Here is a 14,582-nt window from a genome sequence, read left to right as displayed (position 1 = left end):
TTGAAATGTATGTCAGATAATGTTTTGCCTATGTTTTCCTCTAGGAGGATTATTGTGTCTTGTCTTATGTTTAAGTCTTTAATCCATTTTGAGTTGATTTTTGTGTATGGTGTAAGGGAGTGTTCTAGCTCCATTGTTTTACATGCTGCTGTCCACTTTTCCCAACACCATTTGCTGAAGAGACTGTCTTTATTCCATTGTATATTCTTGCCTCCTTTGTCGAAGATTAGTTGACCCAAAGTTTGTGGGTTCATTTCTGGGCTCTCTATTCTGTTCCATTGGTCTATATGTCTGTTTTTGTACCAATACCATGCTGTCTTGATGACTGTAGCTCTATAGTATTGTCTGAAGTCTGGGAGAGTTATTCCTCCAGCCTCTTTCGTTCTCCTCAGTAATGCTTTGGCAATTCTAGTTCTCTGATGGTTCCATATAAATTTTATTATGATTTGGTCTAGTTCTGTGAAATATGTCCTAGGTAATTTGATAGGGATTGCATTAAATCTGTAGATTGCTTTGGGCAGTGTGACTATTTTAACAATATTGATTCTTCCAATCCAGGAGCATGGGATATATTTCCATTTTTTAAAGTCTTCTTTAATTTCCTTCATCAATGGATTATCATTTTCTGTGTATAATTCTTTCACCTCCTTGGTTAGACTTATTCCCAGATATTTTATTACTTTGGGTGCTATTTTAAAGGGGGATGATTCTTTACTTTCTTTTTCTGTTGACTCATCGTTAGTGTAAAGAAATGCCACTGATTTTTGAACGTTAATTTTGTAACCTGCTACCTTGCTGAATTCTTCAATCAGCTCTAGTAGTTTTTGTGTGGACCTTTTAGGGTTTTCTATATATAGTAACATGTCATCAGCATATAGTGACAGTTTTACCTCTTCTTTTCCAACTTGGATCCCTTTTATTTCTCTCTCTTGACTGATTGCTGTGGCTAGGACTTCCAGGACTATGCTGAATAGGAGTGGTGATAGTGGGCATCCTTGTCTTATCTCAGATTTTAGTGGGAAGCTTTAGAGTTTTTCACTGTTAAGTACTACGCTGGCTGTAGGTTTGTCATATATAGCTTTTATTATGTTGAGATATGTTCCCTCTATACCCACTTTGGCGAGAGTTTTTATCATAAATTGGTGTTGAATTTTATCAAATGCTTTTTCTGCATCGATTGAGATGATCATGTGGTTTTTGTCCTTTCTCTTGTTGATGTGATGTATTACATTGATTGATTTGTGTGTGTTGAACCACCCTTGTGTCCCTGGGATGAACCCCACTTGGTCATGATGTAGAATCTTTTTTATGTGTTGTTGGATTTTATTTGCTAATATTTTGGTGAGGATTTTGGCGTCAATGTTCATCAGTGATACTGGCCTATAATTCTCTTTTTTTTTGTAGTGTCTTTGCCTGGTTTTGGTATCAGGGTGATGGTGGTTTCATAGAATGAGTTTGGGAGTATTCCCTCCTTTTCAATTGTCTGGAAGAGTTTGAGAAGGACTGGTATGAGTTCTTCTTTGTATGGTAGAATTCCCCAGTGAAACAGTCTGGTCCTGGACTTTTATTTGTAGGGAGGTTTTTAATTGCTATTTCTATTTCCTTTCTAGTGATCGGACTGTTGAAGTGGTCTGTTTCTTCTTGATTCAGTCTTGGTGGATGGTATGTTTCCAAAAACTTGTCCATCTCCTCTAGGTTATCCAGTTTGGTTCCATATAGTTTTTCATCATATTCTTGTATGATATTCTGTATTTCTTTTTTATTTGTTGTAATTCTCCATTTTCCTTTCTTATTTTGCTAATTTGTGCTCTCTCTTTTTTCTTCTTAGTGAATTTGGCCAGAGGATTGTCGATTTTATTTACTTTTTCAAAAAACCAGCTTTTGGTTTGGTTGATTTTTCCTATGGTTTTGTTAATCTCTGTTGTATTTATTTCCTCCCTGATCTTTATTATTTCCTTCCTTCTGCTGCCTTTTGGGGCTTTTTATTCTTCTTTTTCTAATTCATTCAGGTGGTGGGTTAAATTGTTTATTTGAGATTGTTCTTCTTTTTTGAGGAAGGCCTGTATCGCTATAAACTTCCCTCTTAGCACTGCCTTTGCTGTGTCCCATAGGTTTTGAGTGGTTGTGCTTTCATTGTCATTTGTCTCAAGGTATTTCTTTAATTTCAGCTTTGATTTCCTCATTGATCCATTGTTTTTTCAATAACATATTGTTTAATCTCCATGCTTTCTTTTTTTCTCCTTTGTTTCTCTGTTGTTAATTTCCAGTGTCATGGCATTGTGGTCAGTAATGATGCTTGAGATAATTTCTATCTTCTTAAAATTGTTGAGGTTTCTTTTGTGCCCAAGTACATGATCGATCCTGGAAAATGTCCCATGTGCACTTGAAAAGAATGTATATCTTATTTTTTGGGGGTGTAATGCTCTGAAAATATCCACCAAATCTAGTTTTTCTATTGTAGTATTTAATTTCTCTGTTGCCTTGTTTATTTTCTGTGTGGAAGATCTGTCTAGTGATGTTAATGCAGTGTTAAAATCTCCAACTATGATTGTATTCCCATCAATATCCCCCTTTATGCTCTGTTAGTAATTCTTGTACGTTCTTAGGTGCTCCTATATTGGGTGCATATATATTAACGAGTGTAATATCCTCTTCTTGTATCACTCCTTTAATCATTATAAAATGTCCTTCTTTATCTTTCTTTATGGCCTTTGTTTTAAAGTCTATTTTGTCTGAAATCAGTACTGCAACACCTGCTTTTTTGGCTTCTCCATTTGCATGGAATATCCTTTTCCATCCTTTCACTCTCAATCTATATGTGTCCTTCTCAAGGACTTATATTTGTAGTTGAATTGGTATATCCTCTTTGTTCCTTTCTTCTTCCTTTTATGATTTGGTAATTTTCCTTTGTATTATCATGGATTTTATTTAATTTTTGTGACTCCCTTGTAAGTTTTTGGCTTGTGGTTACCCTTTTTCGTAAACCTATTAGCCCATTTCTATAAATGTTTTTATTAAACTGAATGTAACATGATCTCAAACCCATCCGAGTGTTAAAAAAATTTAAAAAAGAAAAAGAAATATATTCTATATTTCCCTGCCTCCCAGCCCACTCTCAGTGATTTGTATGTCTTCTTTTATAATTTCGTGTTTATTTTATTTGTAATTCATGAGTTATCACCTTTCCAGTTGTGAGTTTCTCATTTCTGTAGCATCCTGCTGCTTTTCTATTTAGAATAGCCCTTTCAATATTTCTTTTAGCATGGGTTTAGTATTGCTAAACTCCTGCAACTTTTTCTTGTCTGTGAAATTCTTTATTTCTCCTTCTATCCTAAAGGATAGCCTTGTGGATAAAGTAACCTAGGCTGTATCTTTTTTTCATTCAGGGCTTTGAATATATCTTGCCACTCCCTTCTGGCCTGTAGTTTTGTATAGAGAAGTCAGCTGAGAATCTTATGGGGGTTCCCTTGTAACTTACTCTTCGCTTTTCTCTTGTTGCCTTTAGAATCATTTCTTTATCCTTGACCCTGGCCATCTTGATTATGATATGTCTTGGTGTGGGTCTATTTGGGTTCTTCCTGTTTGGGACCCTCTGAGCTTCCTGTACTTGGATATCTGAGTCCTTCTTTAAGTTTGGGAAGTTTTCAGTCATGATTTCTTCAAAAACCTTTTCAATCCCCTTTGATCTTTCTTCTCCTTCTGGGACCCCTATTATGCGAAGATTGGGACGCTTTATATTATCCCATAGGTCCCTTATGCTACTTTCATTATTTGTTATTGGCTTATCTTGTAGATCTTCTGAATGGGTGCTTTCTATTATCCTGTCTTCCAGGTCACTAATTCATTCCTCTGCATTATCTAGTTGGCTTTGTACAGCTATTAGATCATTCCTCATCTCTGTCAATGAGTTTACCCATTCTACTTGGTTCTTCTTTATAGCTCCAATTTTATTTTTGACATATTTTATATCTCTAAACACTGTCTCTTTTAATTCCTTCAGTACTTTGATCACTCCTTTTTTGAAATCTTGATCTAGTAGGCTATCGATATCTATTTCATTGATCTTTCTTTCAGGGGATTTCTCTTGTTCTTTTAATTGGGAAAGGTTTCTCTCATACCTCTCTGACACTGTGGTTTATGGAGTATCAGTTATCTATTTTGGTCCTTAAGGAGTTTATCTGTCTAATGCCTATTTAGGAATAAGTCTTAGGAAAAAAAGAAAAAATAAGAGAGAGAGAGAAAGAATTTTAAAAGAAGGGAGAAAGAGGGTTTGAAAACAGTGTATAATGAATAATAGAAGAGCCAGTTGAAGCAGAATATCAATCGGGTTGAGACGTCCGTTTAAAACATTTAAAAAAATGGAAAAAGATGAAAAGATGTATTTGAAACCTGTGTCTAATCAATAACAGGACATCAAAACCCAAGAGAAATAGAAATGAATTAAGAAGTAAAAATTAAGAGGGTAATAGAAAATAGAACAGGTAAAAACAGATTAAAAAAAAAAAGGGGGGGGGTGTGTTTGTCGGTGTTCTCCTGGAGTCTGTGTGCTTTTAATGTGAAGTCTTTCTGTCTTCGTCCTGTTTTGGAAGCTCAGCTTGCTGCTTTCAGAGGCCCTCCGTTGGCGCCCTCTTCTGTGATGCTCCCAGTACCTGTCGGCAAGCAGATCGCGCCTCCTCCCAACACTGGGTCAGGTGCAGCCCTCTACTGTGGGCGGGCGGGTCGCTGCCCCTCTGGATGCCGCAGTCAGATGTTGCAGACTGGCCAGGTAGGAGGGCGGGTCGTGCCCCCTCCCAGCACCTCGGTCAGGGGCTGTGTTCCTGCCCGAAAGGCGGGGGGGCCGCCCTCCCTCTCCCGGAGCCGGTAGCTCCGCTGCTCTGTGCGGCTGCGCGCTCCGCCCTGGTCGGTGCTCCGCAGGTGGGCTCGGGGAAGACAGAGGGACTGCCTTGTCTCTGCTCCGGGCCAAAGCTCAGCTCCTTGTTTGTCTTTGTGGAGCAAGTTCTCTGAGGGACCAGGATGGAAGGATCCTTTCTGCCTCGGGCTGTAGACAAGTCTCAGGCTGGCCTTTGAGGCTGCTAAGCCCTTCCGTGCGGATGCAGGTTTCGCCCCCGCCCCCGCCCCCGCCCCCGCCCCCGCCTGAGTGCTAAGCCCAGGAGGATATGGCAGCTGTGTCTGAGCCCCGCCTCTCTTCCCCCGAAAACTTTCCGCGGGTTTTCAGAGATGGGGGTGTGCACCCTTCCCCCGAGAGCACATCAACCTTGCTGTTTTATGGAGGGCCCAGGTTGTTCTGCCCTGTGCACCCACAGCCACGGTGTGCAGCCCCTTGCGTTCCCCCGGGGCTGCCTCCGTGCAGCCGCCCCCGTCCTCCGCCCGGCTTGTGCAGCCTGGCCCTGCCCCCGGCTGCCGGCCAGTGTCTCAGGCTGGGTGTCGGGGGACGCTCTGTGCCCGTTTAACTTAGTTCTGTTAGTCAAGGGCTGCTCTGTACAGATCCGAGCCTCGGAGGTTCCCCCTCTGTCCTGCTGGCCTCTCAGTTGGAGAGGGGAGACCCAGCGAGCGAGCGCCAGTCCTCCTTTGCCGCTCCCTCCCCGGGGGACCCGTCCCGCGCTGCTTTGCCTTTTGTTCTTTCTTTTTTCCTTTTCTCCTACCAGATTTTTGGCGTCTCTATCTTTTGAAGAGGACGATATTCTGTCAGAGTTCCGCAGCAGCTCTGGTTGGCCGAGTGGGTCTGTAGATGTGGGTCTTGGTGCATTTGTGGCAGAGGGTGAGCTGCGAGCATCCTTCTACTCCGCCATCTTCTCTCTTCCCTGTGAGACATTTTAAATAATGTATCACCTGAATGCACATTTTTATCAGTTCATGTGCATGAGTGTTTGGTAGATGTAGTTCTCTTTAAACAATAAGAAAAAGGCAACTCAGAGCTATCTGATTTTTTTGACTAAACATAATGCCAATAGTACAGGATAAAGCAATACTGTTGTCATACAGATTCTTGGATTCTTCTTAATGCTGCAAGAGATCAATATTTATTTGGTATCCTATGAAACTCTTCCATTTCTTTACAAAATATGCCAATGAATGTCATTTTTTTTCCACAATGGAGAAATGAGTGTTCACTTACATTTTATAGAAAATTGATCTGATTTTACTATCCTTGGGTAGAAGTATAATTCTCACTTTTTGATGAAGTATGCATATTACAGATTACGTATTTTGTGTGAGGTAAATATCTATCACATTGATGCAATTTTTAAAAATAAATTAAACAAATTTTAATACATATGTACTCTATTTTTCACACTGAATTGTACTTAAATGGTGTAGAATATAAGACAAAATTCTCAGTTGCATGCAACAGAAATGGATTCTGATTAATTTAAATAACAGAAGAATTTATGGATTGATTATTGGGTAGCTCATAAATTCATCAGCAGAACAGGAAGACCAAACTTAGAAAATGGTGAAGGAAAAAGGGAATCTAGAGAATGAAGGGTGCTGTCTAAATCATGCCACAGAAGCAACCTATAAGGACCCTCTTGCCTGAAGGGCACACAGACTGCCTCAGCTTGTACCACCACCACCACCAATGTTACCAAACATCAATTACCTGTGTCAGTCCCCTCAAAACTGATATAGCTGCCACTGTTGAATTTCTTTATTGTCTCTATTTTAATCACTAGGTCAGATTCAAAGCTCTGAATAAGCATGTCTGATTGACAAAAACTCATACATTGGGGAAATTTCCCATGCATAAGAGGGCAGTTAATTGCTTAACACCTAAACAAGTAGAAAAGACACTATGTTCCATATTATGGGATGCCACAATCAAGATACACAATTTTTTCCAAGACTGCAATTCCCATTAAAAAGCAAACCAAATATGTTCCTAATAACCTGTTGTTAGAGCAGGCAGCTAGCTAGATATGAGCAGAGAAAGGGGGACACAGACCAAATGACAGGAATTGGGCAGAAAGGAGGGGCACAAGCCAAAAGCAAGAAACCACACATCATGTAAGCACCAGGGGTCCCTGGGCAAAGAACATTTGGGCTGATAAGGGATCACACCTTTTGGGGTGATGAGTAGCCTGGACACAAAGAAAGGTGAGAAAAGGCAGGAATTTCCAGTGTCTGGATGTAACTTTTTGCTCATTATGCCCTCATTTCTCAATAAAATTAGCCTTGCAGATTAGAAGTACCCATTATGCACCAACACCATGACACTCCTGATCCAGACTAAATAAAGACAAAAATCCCTCCTCCCTTTGGGAAGGTGGAGTTGGGATAATAATCAGGGAATGTGACCCCAAACCCTTCCCTCCCCAATGATATTCTGCCCATTCATTTTTACACCCTATGTAACTAACTTGCCAAAGAAACACAGCTCAGTCACTCACCTAAGCCTGCCTGCTCTCCCCTTGAGAGTGTACTATTCACCCTTTAATAAATCATCACTTTGCTTTTTTAACCACCGTGTCTTATCTCTGAATTCTTTCTGGGACGAGACAAGAACCTGGAATACCAGTTGTACCTACCGGCAACACTGTGATGGTACCTTTTCAACTATCCCTTATATAACTGATTAAAAATGTATTCCCTCTCCAAAGAGGAAGGAAAGAAGGAAAGAATGAAGGAAGCAAGAAAGAGGGAAAGAGGAAAAAAAAAAAGGGAAGAAGAAGACAACCAACCAAGCAAACAAACAAGATGTAAATATCTATCTCTTGCTGCATTTAGACCCAAGTTCAGGATCTCTAGGTGGTGATATTTATTTCCCCTCTGGTTTTAGTCCTTCTACTATGTCATAATTTTCGACAGCCTATAGGCAAAAATGTTAAGAGAAGAGAAAGACAGAGAATTTATTTTAAATACCTAAAACTGCCTAGATTCTATTCATTTTCCTCCCTCACTCTCTTCTGTGCAAACAATTTTATTTCCCTTAGACAGCTGAGATCAATCATACCACTCAGCACTATAACCTTCATTGACTTCTATTGGCTCAGATGTAAGAGGAAACCAAAAGGTTGGGAGGCAGCTTCAAATTATGTTTGAAAGGAATCATAGTATATCTCCTGATGAAACTATTTCTCTTTTGAGTATTACATCTTCCAAAATTGAAGAACCTAGAGTTGTTGGGAAAGGAAACCGAGTCTTCATGAGGGGATCAGTGTGTGTAATAGTGAGAGATGCTATTCTAATTTTCACCCCTTGATCTTAGAACACATATATTCTGGTTACATAGGAGAGCTCACCACTCACTGATATCTGGTTTGGGTGCTATAGCATTTCTTGTGGGGCATAATCTCAAACTTGGAAGGAATTTTATCCTTCTGAGACCATAGCTGTGCCTTCAATAAGCCATTCCATAGTTCAATAAAGTTAACTTCTTCATATTTTGTACATGATTAAAAGAATATCTTCATTTCTTTTATGAGTTGTGTGGAGTGTCATGGTGGTGAATAATATTTAGCATTGTTAGCAGAAACACACAAACAAAATTAACTGCAGTGTCTCTTCTTTAAGATGGCTTCAAACAATTTCTTTCTTCTTAATATGTGGATAACATGAAAACACATGTCTATTCCTTTTCTCTTCTGGCATCAAGACATCCTTAGTGACTTGATTAGTCAATAGAATCAGTCTTGGAATCCTGAGTCTTGATCATAATAAGTCTTGCAGCCTGTGCTTAGACTTCATGGAGTGTTTGCTTTTGGAACTCTGAAACAGTTGACTTGGGAAATTGGCCACCTTTTAAGAAGACTCAGAAAATGTTATACTATGAGAAGCCCAAGGCATGTAGATAGAATCTAGAGAATGTATGTAATATATATACTTGTATGTATAGAGAGAGAGATGGAGAGAGACCCTGCTATGGGTTACTGAAGAACCAGATGTGTGAAAGAAGACGCCACCTTAGAAGTAGACACTCTAGCAGATGCCTATCCCAACCGATGCCATGTAACTAAGAATGAACTGATTAGATTTGGGAAATTCTGTTATGTAGGAATAGACAACTGTTATAATAATAGATACAGAAATCCAATTCAAATATAGTATCTCTTTCTGTGAGAGCATATTACTTGTTCTTCAGTGAATGAAAAAGTTTAGTATAATCAGTCTGTTCCCAAATGGCTGGCTTGTCCATTCTGGTTTATAGCACCATATCATGCTCAGATTGTTCCCTACCACTAGCAACTTGAACACTGAAAAGTAGTGGTGGCTAGACTGGCCCTGGTTTAGAGAATCCATGTTTCTCACTGCATGCACAGTCTTCATTGTTGCCATTCTACCTACTCTATCCATGGATCTGTCAAACTAGCTGGGATCTGTGGGTGACTGGCATCACCTTTACACTTGATCAGTGAACACATTCACAGTGGAACACTGTGAGAGAATTCACATGGGACAAAAATATTATGCAAATTAAGCCTCCTTCTCACCAATTGTCCAAGGTAGGAAGTATGTATGGTTATTCTAGATAAAAGTCAGCTGCTTATGACAGTCTCTGTTCCTTGGATTAGAGATAATAGTATATTCCACCCAAATAACTGCATGCAGATTGCCAGAGACTGTTCGATTTACCTAACACTAAGTTTACATAAAAAAAAAAAAAATAGCTGTAATTGTATCTGTAGGTGATTAATCTTAAAACAATCCACTGCCATTCTCAAATACAATTTATCCCTATACTGGAGAGTGGAAACATGAATGTAATAATAATCAGTATCTTTGGCCCTTACAATCTTTCAATATGACACTAATTCTTGTAATCGCCTTGAAGTTATGCAATTGGAATTGATTTGATATTTACTATTTTGGTAGCAGGCGGGAGTTTCAAATCCTCCCACTTGACTTTCTCTAATACCATTATTAACATTATCTTTGTGCAGTATGACATTGTGGGTGTTCATTCAGCTGGTAACCATATTTATTAATAATACACCCAGGGTATGGGGAATTAACATAGTATGGGTGATAGGTCTGCCTTAACCTATCATAGTGGACCTCAATCAAAATAGCATTTATCTCCTGGTTCCATTAAGTCTACTCTGACCCATGGAGCACAGATATGTTCTGAAATATTCAGGAATTAGTGTTAGTTGTAAATCCAAGAATACCTCAAAGATTTGGATGTCGCTATATCTAGTATAAACGGCTGAGAGAAGAAGCAGCACCCACTACTTGTGGATGACCAGAGAATTCTCATTCTTTGATCACTCTGTGTGATGGGGAGAAAAGTCCTACCTGTGGATAATTTTTGTGCCTATATTATACTTTCTGTGGGAGTAAAATAAATTTATTAGAATATCAGCTAAAAATTGCCCATATAGTAATCCAAGCAAATATGTCTATTTCAAATTAATAAGGCCTAAACTGACTTAGCTAATTTTATAGTTTGCAATGAATAAGTTGGTTTACAAAAGTTTAGTATGAAAATATAGATATTGGTTAGAAGATGTGTTATCTAATACTATAAAACTTAAATTTAAAACTCATGCTAGTCTGTTCATCTAAAAGGAATTAATATACTCTTTCTCATAAAAGCAAATACATTACAAGAATAAAAGCATGTCCACTTTATTTCAATATAATCAAGTGACTTTTCTTTAGTAGCTACAGAATTTGGAAACAATCTTGATACACCTAGAAGAGGCCAGAACTTGTTAACCCAAATAGCTGAGAAGAGTTTATGCAGATATATTGTCTCACTGGATCTATTTTATTATACTCATGTTATTATTTTAAAGAATTTTGCCACTCATACACATTTTTTTCTACTAGAACACTAGTATAAATATATTGAGGACTCTCTAGAGTAATTACAATTAGTGCTTGATAGGGATTTAATTAACAACAAAGAAAACATATTAATGGCAGGCTTTTCTGATTAACAGCTTATCTAAATTAATTACGAACACTATGATAATATTAAATATATATTGTTCAAAATGTGATAACATTTTCAAAATGGGTGGGAAAAAGTATTATGTTCCATTTTATTTTATGTATTTTAGTCTTAAAAATCAAAAGTAAAATTTATGAATGTAACATATTAGGCTAAATTATATTTATATTAACAATAAATATTTCAAGTGATTATTTTTATTTATCCTTATTTATAGTCTGGCATATTATATTCATTAAATAACTATATGATCAAAGAGCTCTTTCTGATACAAAATATCAAGTGACATTTTATCTTCTGAAACATATAGTCAGTGAGTGGCTTAAGGGAAGAGTTATTCATTTCTGAAAGAAGATAGGGAGCTGGTGCCCGACAATTTCTCAAGTCATTAAATAAGAATGATATTAAACACAAAAGAATTCCTGAAAAAGTTTTATTTGTCTGGTTCTTTAATAACCAAATATTTAATGTATCTGTACTTTACCAACTTTTGTATATGTACTGGGTATACATAATGTGTAAAGTAGATATAATTCCTGCTCTCACAGAGTTGACATCAACACTACTTCTTTGACTCCTCTAATTAACCCCTATTTATTCTTTAATTGCTTTTTTGTATAATAATTACCCCTAACATTCAATTAAAGATGGTCTTACTATATTTGCTAATGACAGCATACTTAGTAAAACATATAGAATACACTTATGTCTTCATAGCATTTGATGATTATGAGTTTTTTTCTATGGAAACCCATTTGTGTTTTCTGAGAAATGTTTTAAATCATATTTCTTTTATTCTTAAACAATAATCTACCATATGTGTGCTTTTTTTCTTGGCTTCTCTTCCTCTACTTGCCTCTTAAATGGTTGCTGTTTTTCAGTATTTTTTTCTAAACTCTCCACTCTTTCCCTGAGTATATGTGAACCCTCTTTTTTGCTTCAAAAGCTATAAATGGGGAGACAATTTATGAAAATAGGAAAGCATACAATCAAAACTCACATGATTTTGATGTCCTGTAATGAACCTTTCATGGACTTAAAGCCAATAAAAAGGCAGTTTCTCCTGCTGATTTTTTATATGGATCTTGAAGGAAATGATCCCAATGTGTAACTAAAACTCAGGAAAGAGCATAAGAACAGCAGGGGAAATCTGTGAATATTCTGGGCTCTTCTGGAATCCAACGAAAACATTCATTCTGAGAAATAAGCAGGTATAGAAGTGGGCAGAAGTAACCTCATGTACTGTAGTTTTCAGGTAAATAAACAAAAACATTTTAATATATAAATGAAGTTAAAGTGAAAGTCTTCTGTAGACTCTTTGCTTAAAAAATTCTCAGTAGCTCCAAACATTTTTTACACACTTAATGTGTATCCTGTTTTTTGAATTTGTGAGAAATCTGTACTTGACCTACTATTAAGTGTACTGAGTTGGGGGAAAAAGAATTGCCATTTTTTCAAATCCTTGAAAGGATTGTCCACTTTCTCCTAATTTCCTTCCTCTCAATTTCTACTAAACTTGTGCCCATCTTACTCCACATTCACTGCTCTAGTCAAAGTCCAAACTGACCTCTTTATACTAAATCCAGTGTTCCGTTCATGGGCCTCATCTCATTTGCCTTCTCAACATTATTAAATATATTTCCATTCTCTCTTTGAAACACTTTCCCTGCCGCAGTTCCAGAAATCCAACTCTCTTGTCCATCTTTCTTCTTCACTAGCTGCTCCTTTGCTAGTTCCTCTTAACCTTCCTGTCTTCTTGATTTCTTAACATTGGAGGAAGGTCTTTAGATGCCTCTCCTCTAACTATATTCACATTAGATGGCAAATATATCAGACTCTCCAATAAATAGCTTAGGCTAATAATTTTCCCTTAAAATTCAGACTTGTCTACTCAAATGTCTCTTTAAATTGTTGACTGAAAAATTAGGATTTCAAAATCTAAATTTCCAACCAGTCTCGTCAAACTTTTATCTTCCACCTTCTCCATCTTAGATGGTGATAACTCCATCACTACAGTTGTGATTAAGTATCTTCAGTTGCCTTTAGTCTTCTCTTTTGGTCATGCTACATCCAATATGTCAACAGATATGGTTGCCTCTTCCTTCAAAATAGAAGAGAATGGATCTAGCTCCCACTTCATCACTGATTTCCTCCTGGAAAATCTGCTATCACCTTCTACCTGAAGAGCAGTAATAACCTGAGAACTGGCTTATTTGATTAAACCCTTTCACCTCTACAGTCAATTCTCAACTCAATTGCCAGTTTTCCTTTGTGAAAAGTATGTCAGTCTATGTCACTCTCTCATAACTTTCTACTTTACTTCGAGTAAAATGAAAGTCTACACAATAGCTTATAAAACCTATTTATGTAGGTTTACTTTATGTCTGAGACATCATTTTATGCTACTCTCTCCCTTGATTATTCATTTCTATTTACCCTGGTCGTGCTTGATTTTCAATACCCCAGGGTTTCCCTTGGCTCTGGGCCTTTGTGCTGGCTATTGACTCCTCTTCAAATGTCCATGATACATTGCTTCATTTCCTTCATTTTTTTCGCTCATGTTTTACCTCATCCTTGAGGCATCTTATGACTACTTTTAAAATCACGGGCTCTTGGTATAATCCACTCCACTTACTCCATTTTGTGTTTTCCTATAACATATATTTTAAATATATTGCAAAATTTACTTACTTACTTTATTATTTGTCTTCTCTCAGAATGCAAGATTCATGAGGTTAAGAATATTAACTTGCTTTATCTCTTGCTCAGTTCGGGCACCAAGCATAATCCTTATTAAATAATTTACTTGAGTAGAGGCCCTGAGATTACAGGAAACTCTACATTATAATAAACCACCAGGGTAAGTACCAAGTTTGTCCTGATCTTGGCTACATCAGCTATGCCTTGCATAGCACCAAGAACATAAGAGGCTCTCAGCAAATATATGTTGATTCAATAAATTACCTCTATAAAAAAGTATTATAGTTTGAATGTTTGTATTCCCCCAGAGTCATATATTGAAATCCCAACCGCTAAGGAATTGGGGCCTTTAGGAGGTGATTTGATCATAAGGGTAGAACATTCATGAATGGGATTAGTAACCTTATAAAAGAAGCATAAGAGAGTCCCTTTGCCTTTGACCTTGTCAAGTTATAGCCATCAATGAGGAAGTAAGACCTTACTAGACACAAAGTCTAGTTTGCTGGTACCATGATCTTGGATTCCATCTTCCTACCCTCCCATCCTCCAGAACTTTCAGAAATCTATGTTTATTGTTTATAAGTTACCCAATTGATGGTATTTTTGGTACAGAATTTACTCACGCAACAAATTTATTTAGCAAATACATAGGATATACCATACACATTTTGGTAATACAAATCTTTGGGCCAGTTACATGATTTTTATTCTTAGTTTTAGAGATTTGAAATAGGTAAAAAATATATATATATTTGAAATAGGTAAAAAATTATATATAGTTTGTGTGTTTGTGTATATATGTATTTATATATTATAGACACATACAGATAGTTTGGTGAATTGTGTCACCTTAAAATTGTCAAGAAATAAAATATTGTGTAAATGCTAATGGGCATTTTATACATGCAAACATCTAAAAACAGAATATGATATTTATCGAATTAATATATATTTGTGATCATTATAGATTCAGTCACAAGGAATCCAC

General features: G+C 37.2%; 1 long non-coding RNA gene across 1 annotated transcript; it reads right to left on the bottom strand.

The window, feature by feature from the left end:
- Positions 1–385: 385 nt before the first annotated feature.
- Positions 386–7,026, bottom strand: LOC116668478. Its single transcript, XR_004325583.1, has 3 exons — positions 6,889–7,026; positions 4,013–4,014; positions 386–397 (listed from the first exon to the last, which is right to left on the bottom strand). It is a non-coding gene; the product is annotated as an uncharacterized LOC116668478 (long non-coding RNA).
- Positions 7,027–14,582: the final 7,556 nt, after the last annotated feature.

Source organism: Camelus ferus, chromosome 14 (assembly GCF_009834535.1).
Source record: "Camelus ferus isolate YT-003-E chromosome 14, BCGSAC_Cfer_1.0, whole genome shotgun sequence".
NCBI classification, from domain to species: Eukaryota; Metazoa; Chordata; class Mammalia; order Artiodactyla; family Camelidae; genus Camelus; species Camelus ferus.
This window is presented reverse-complemented; position numbering and strand designations above follow the sequence as displayed.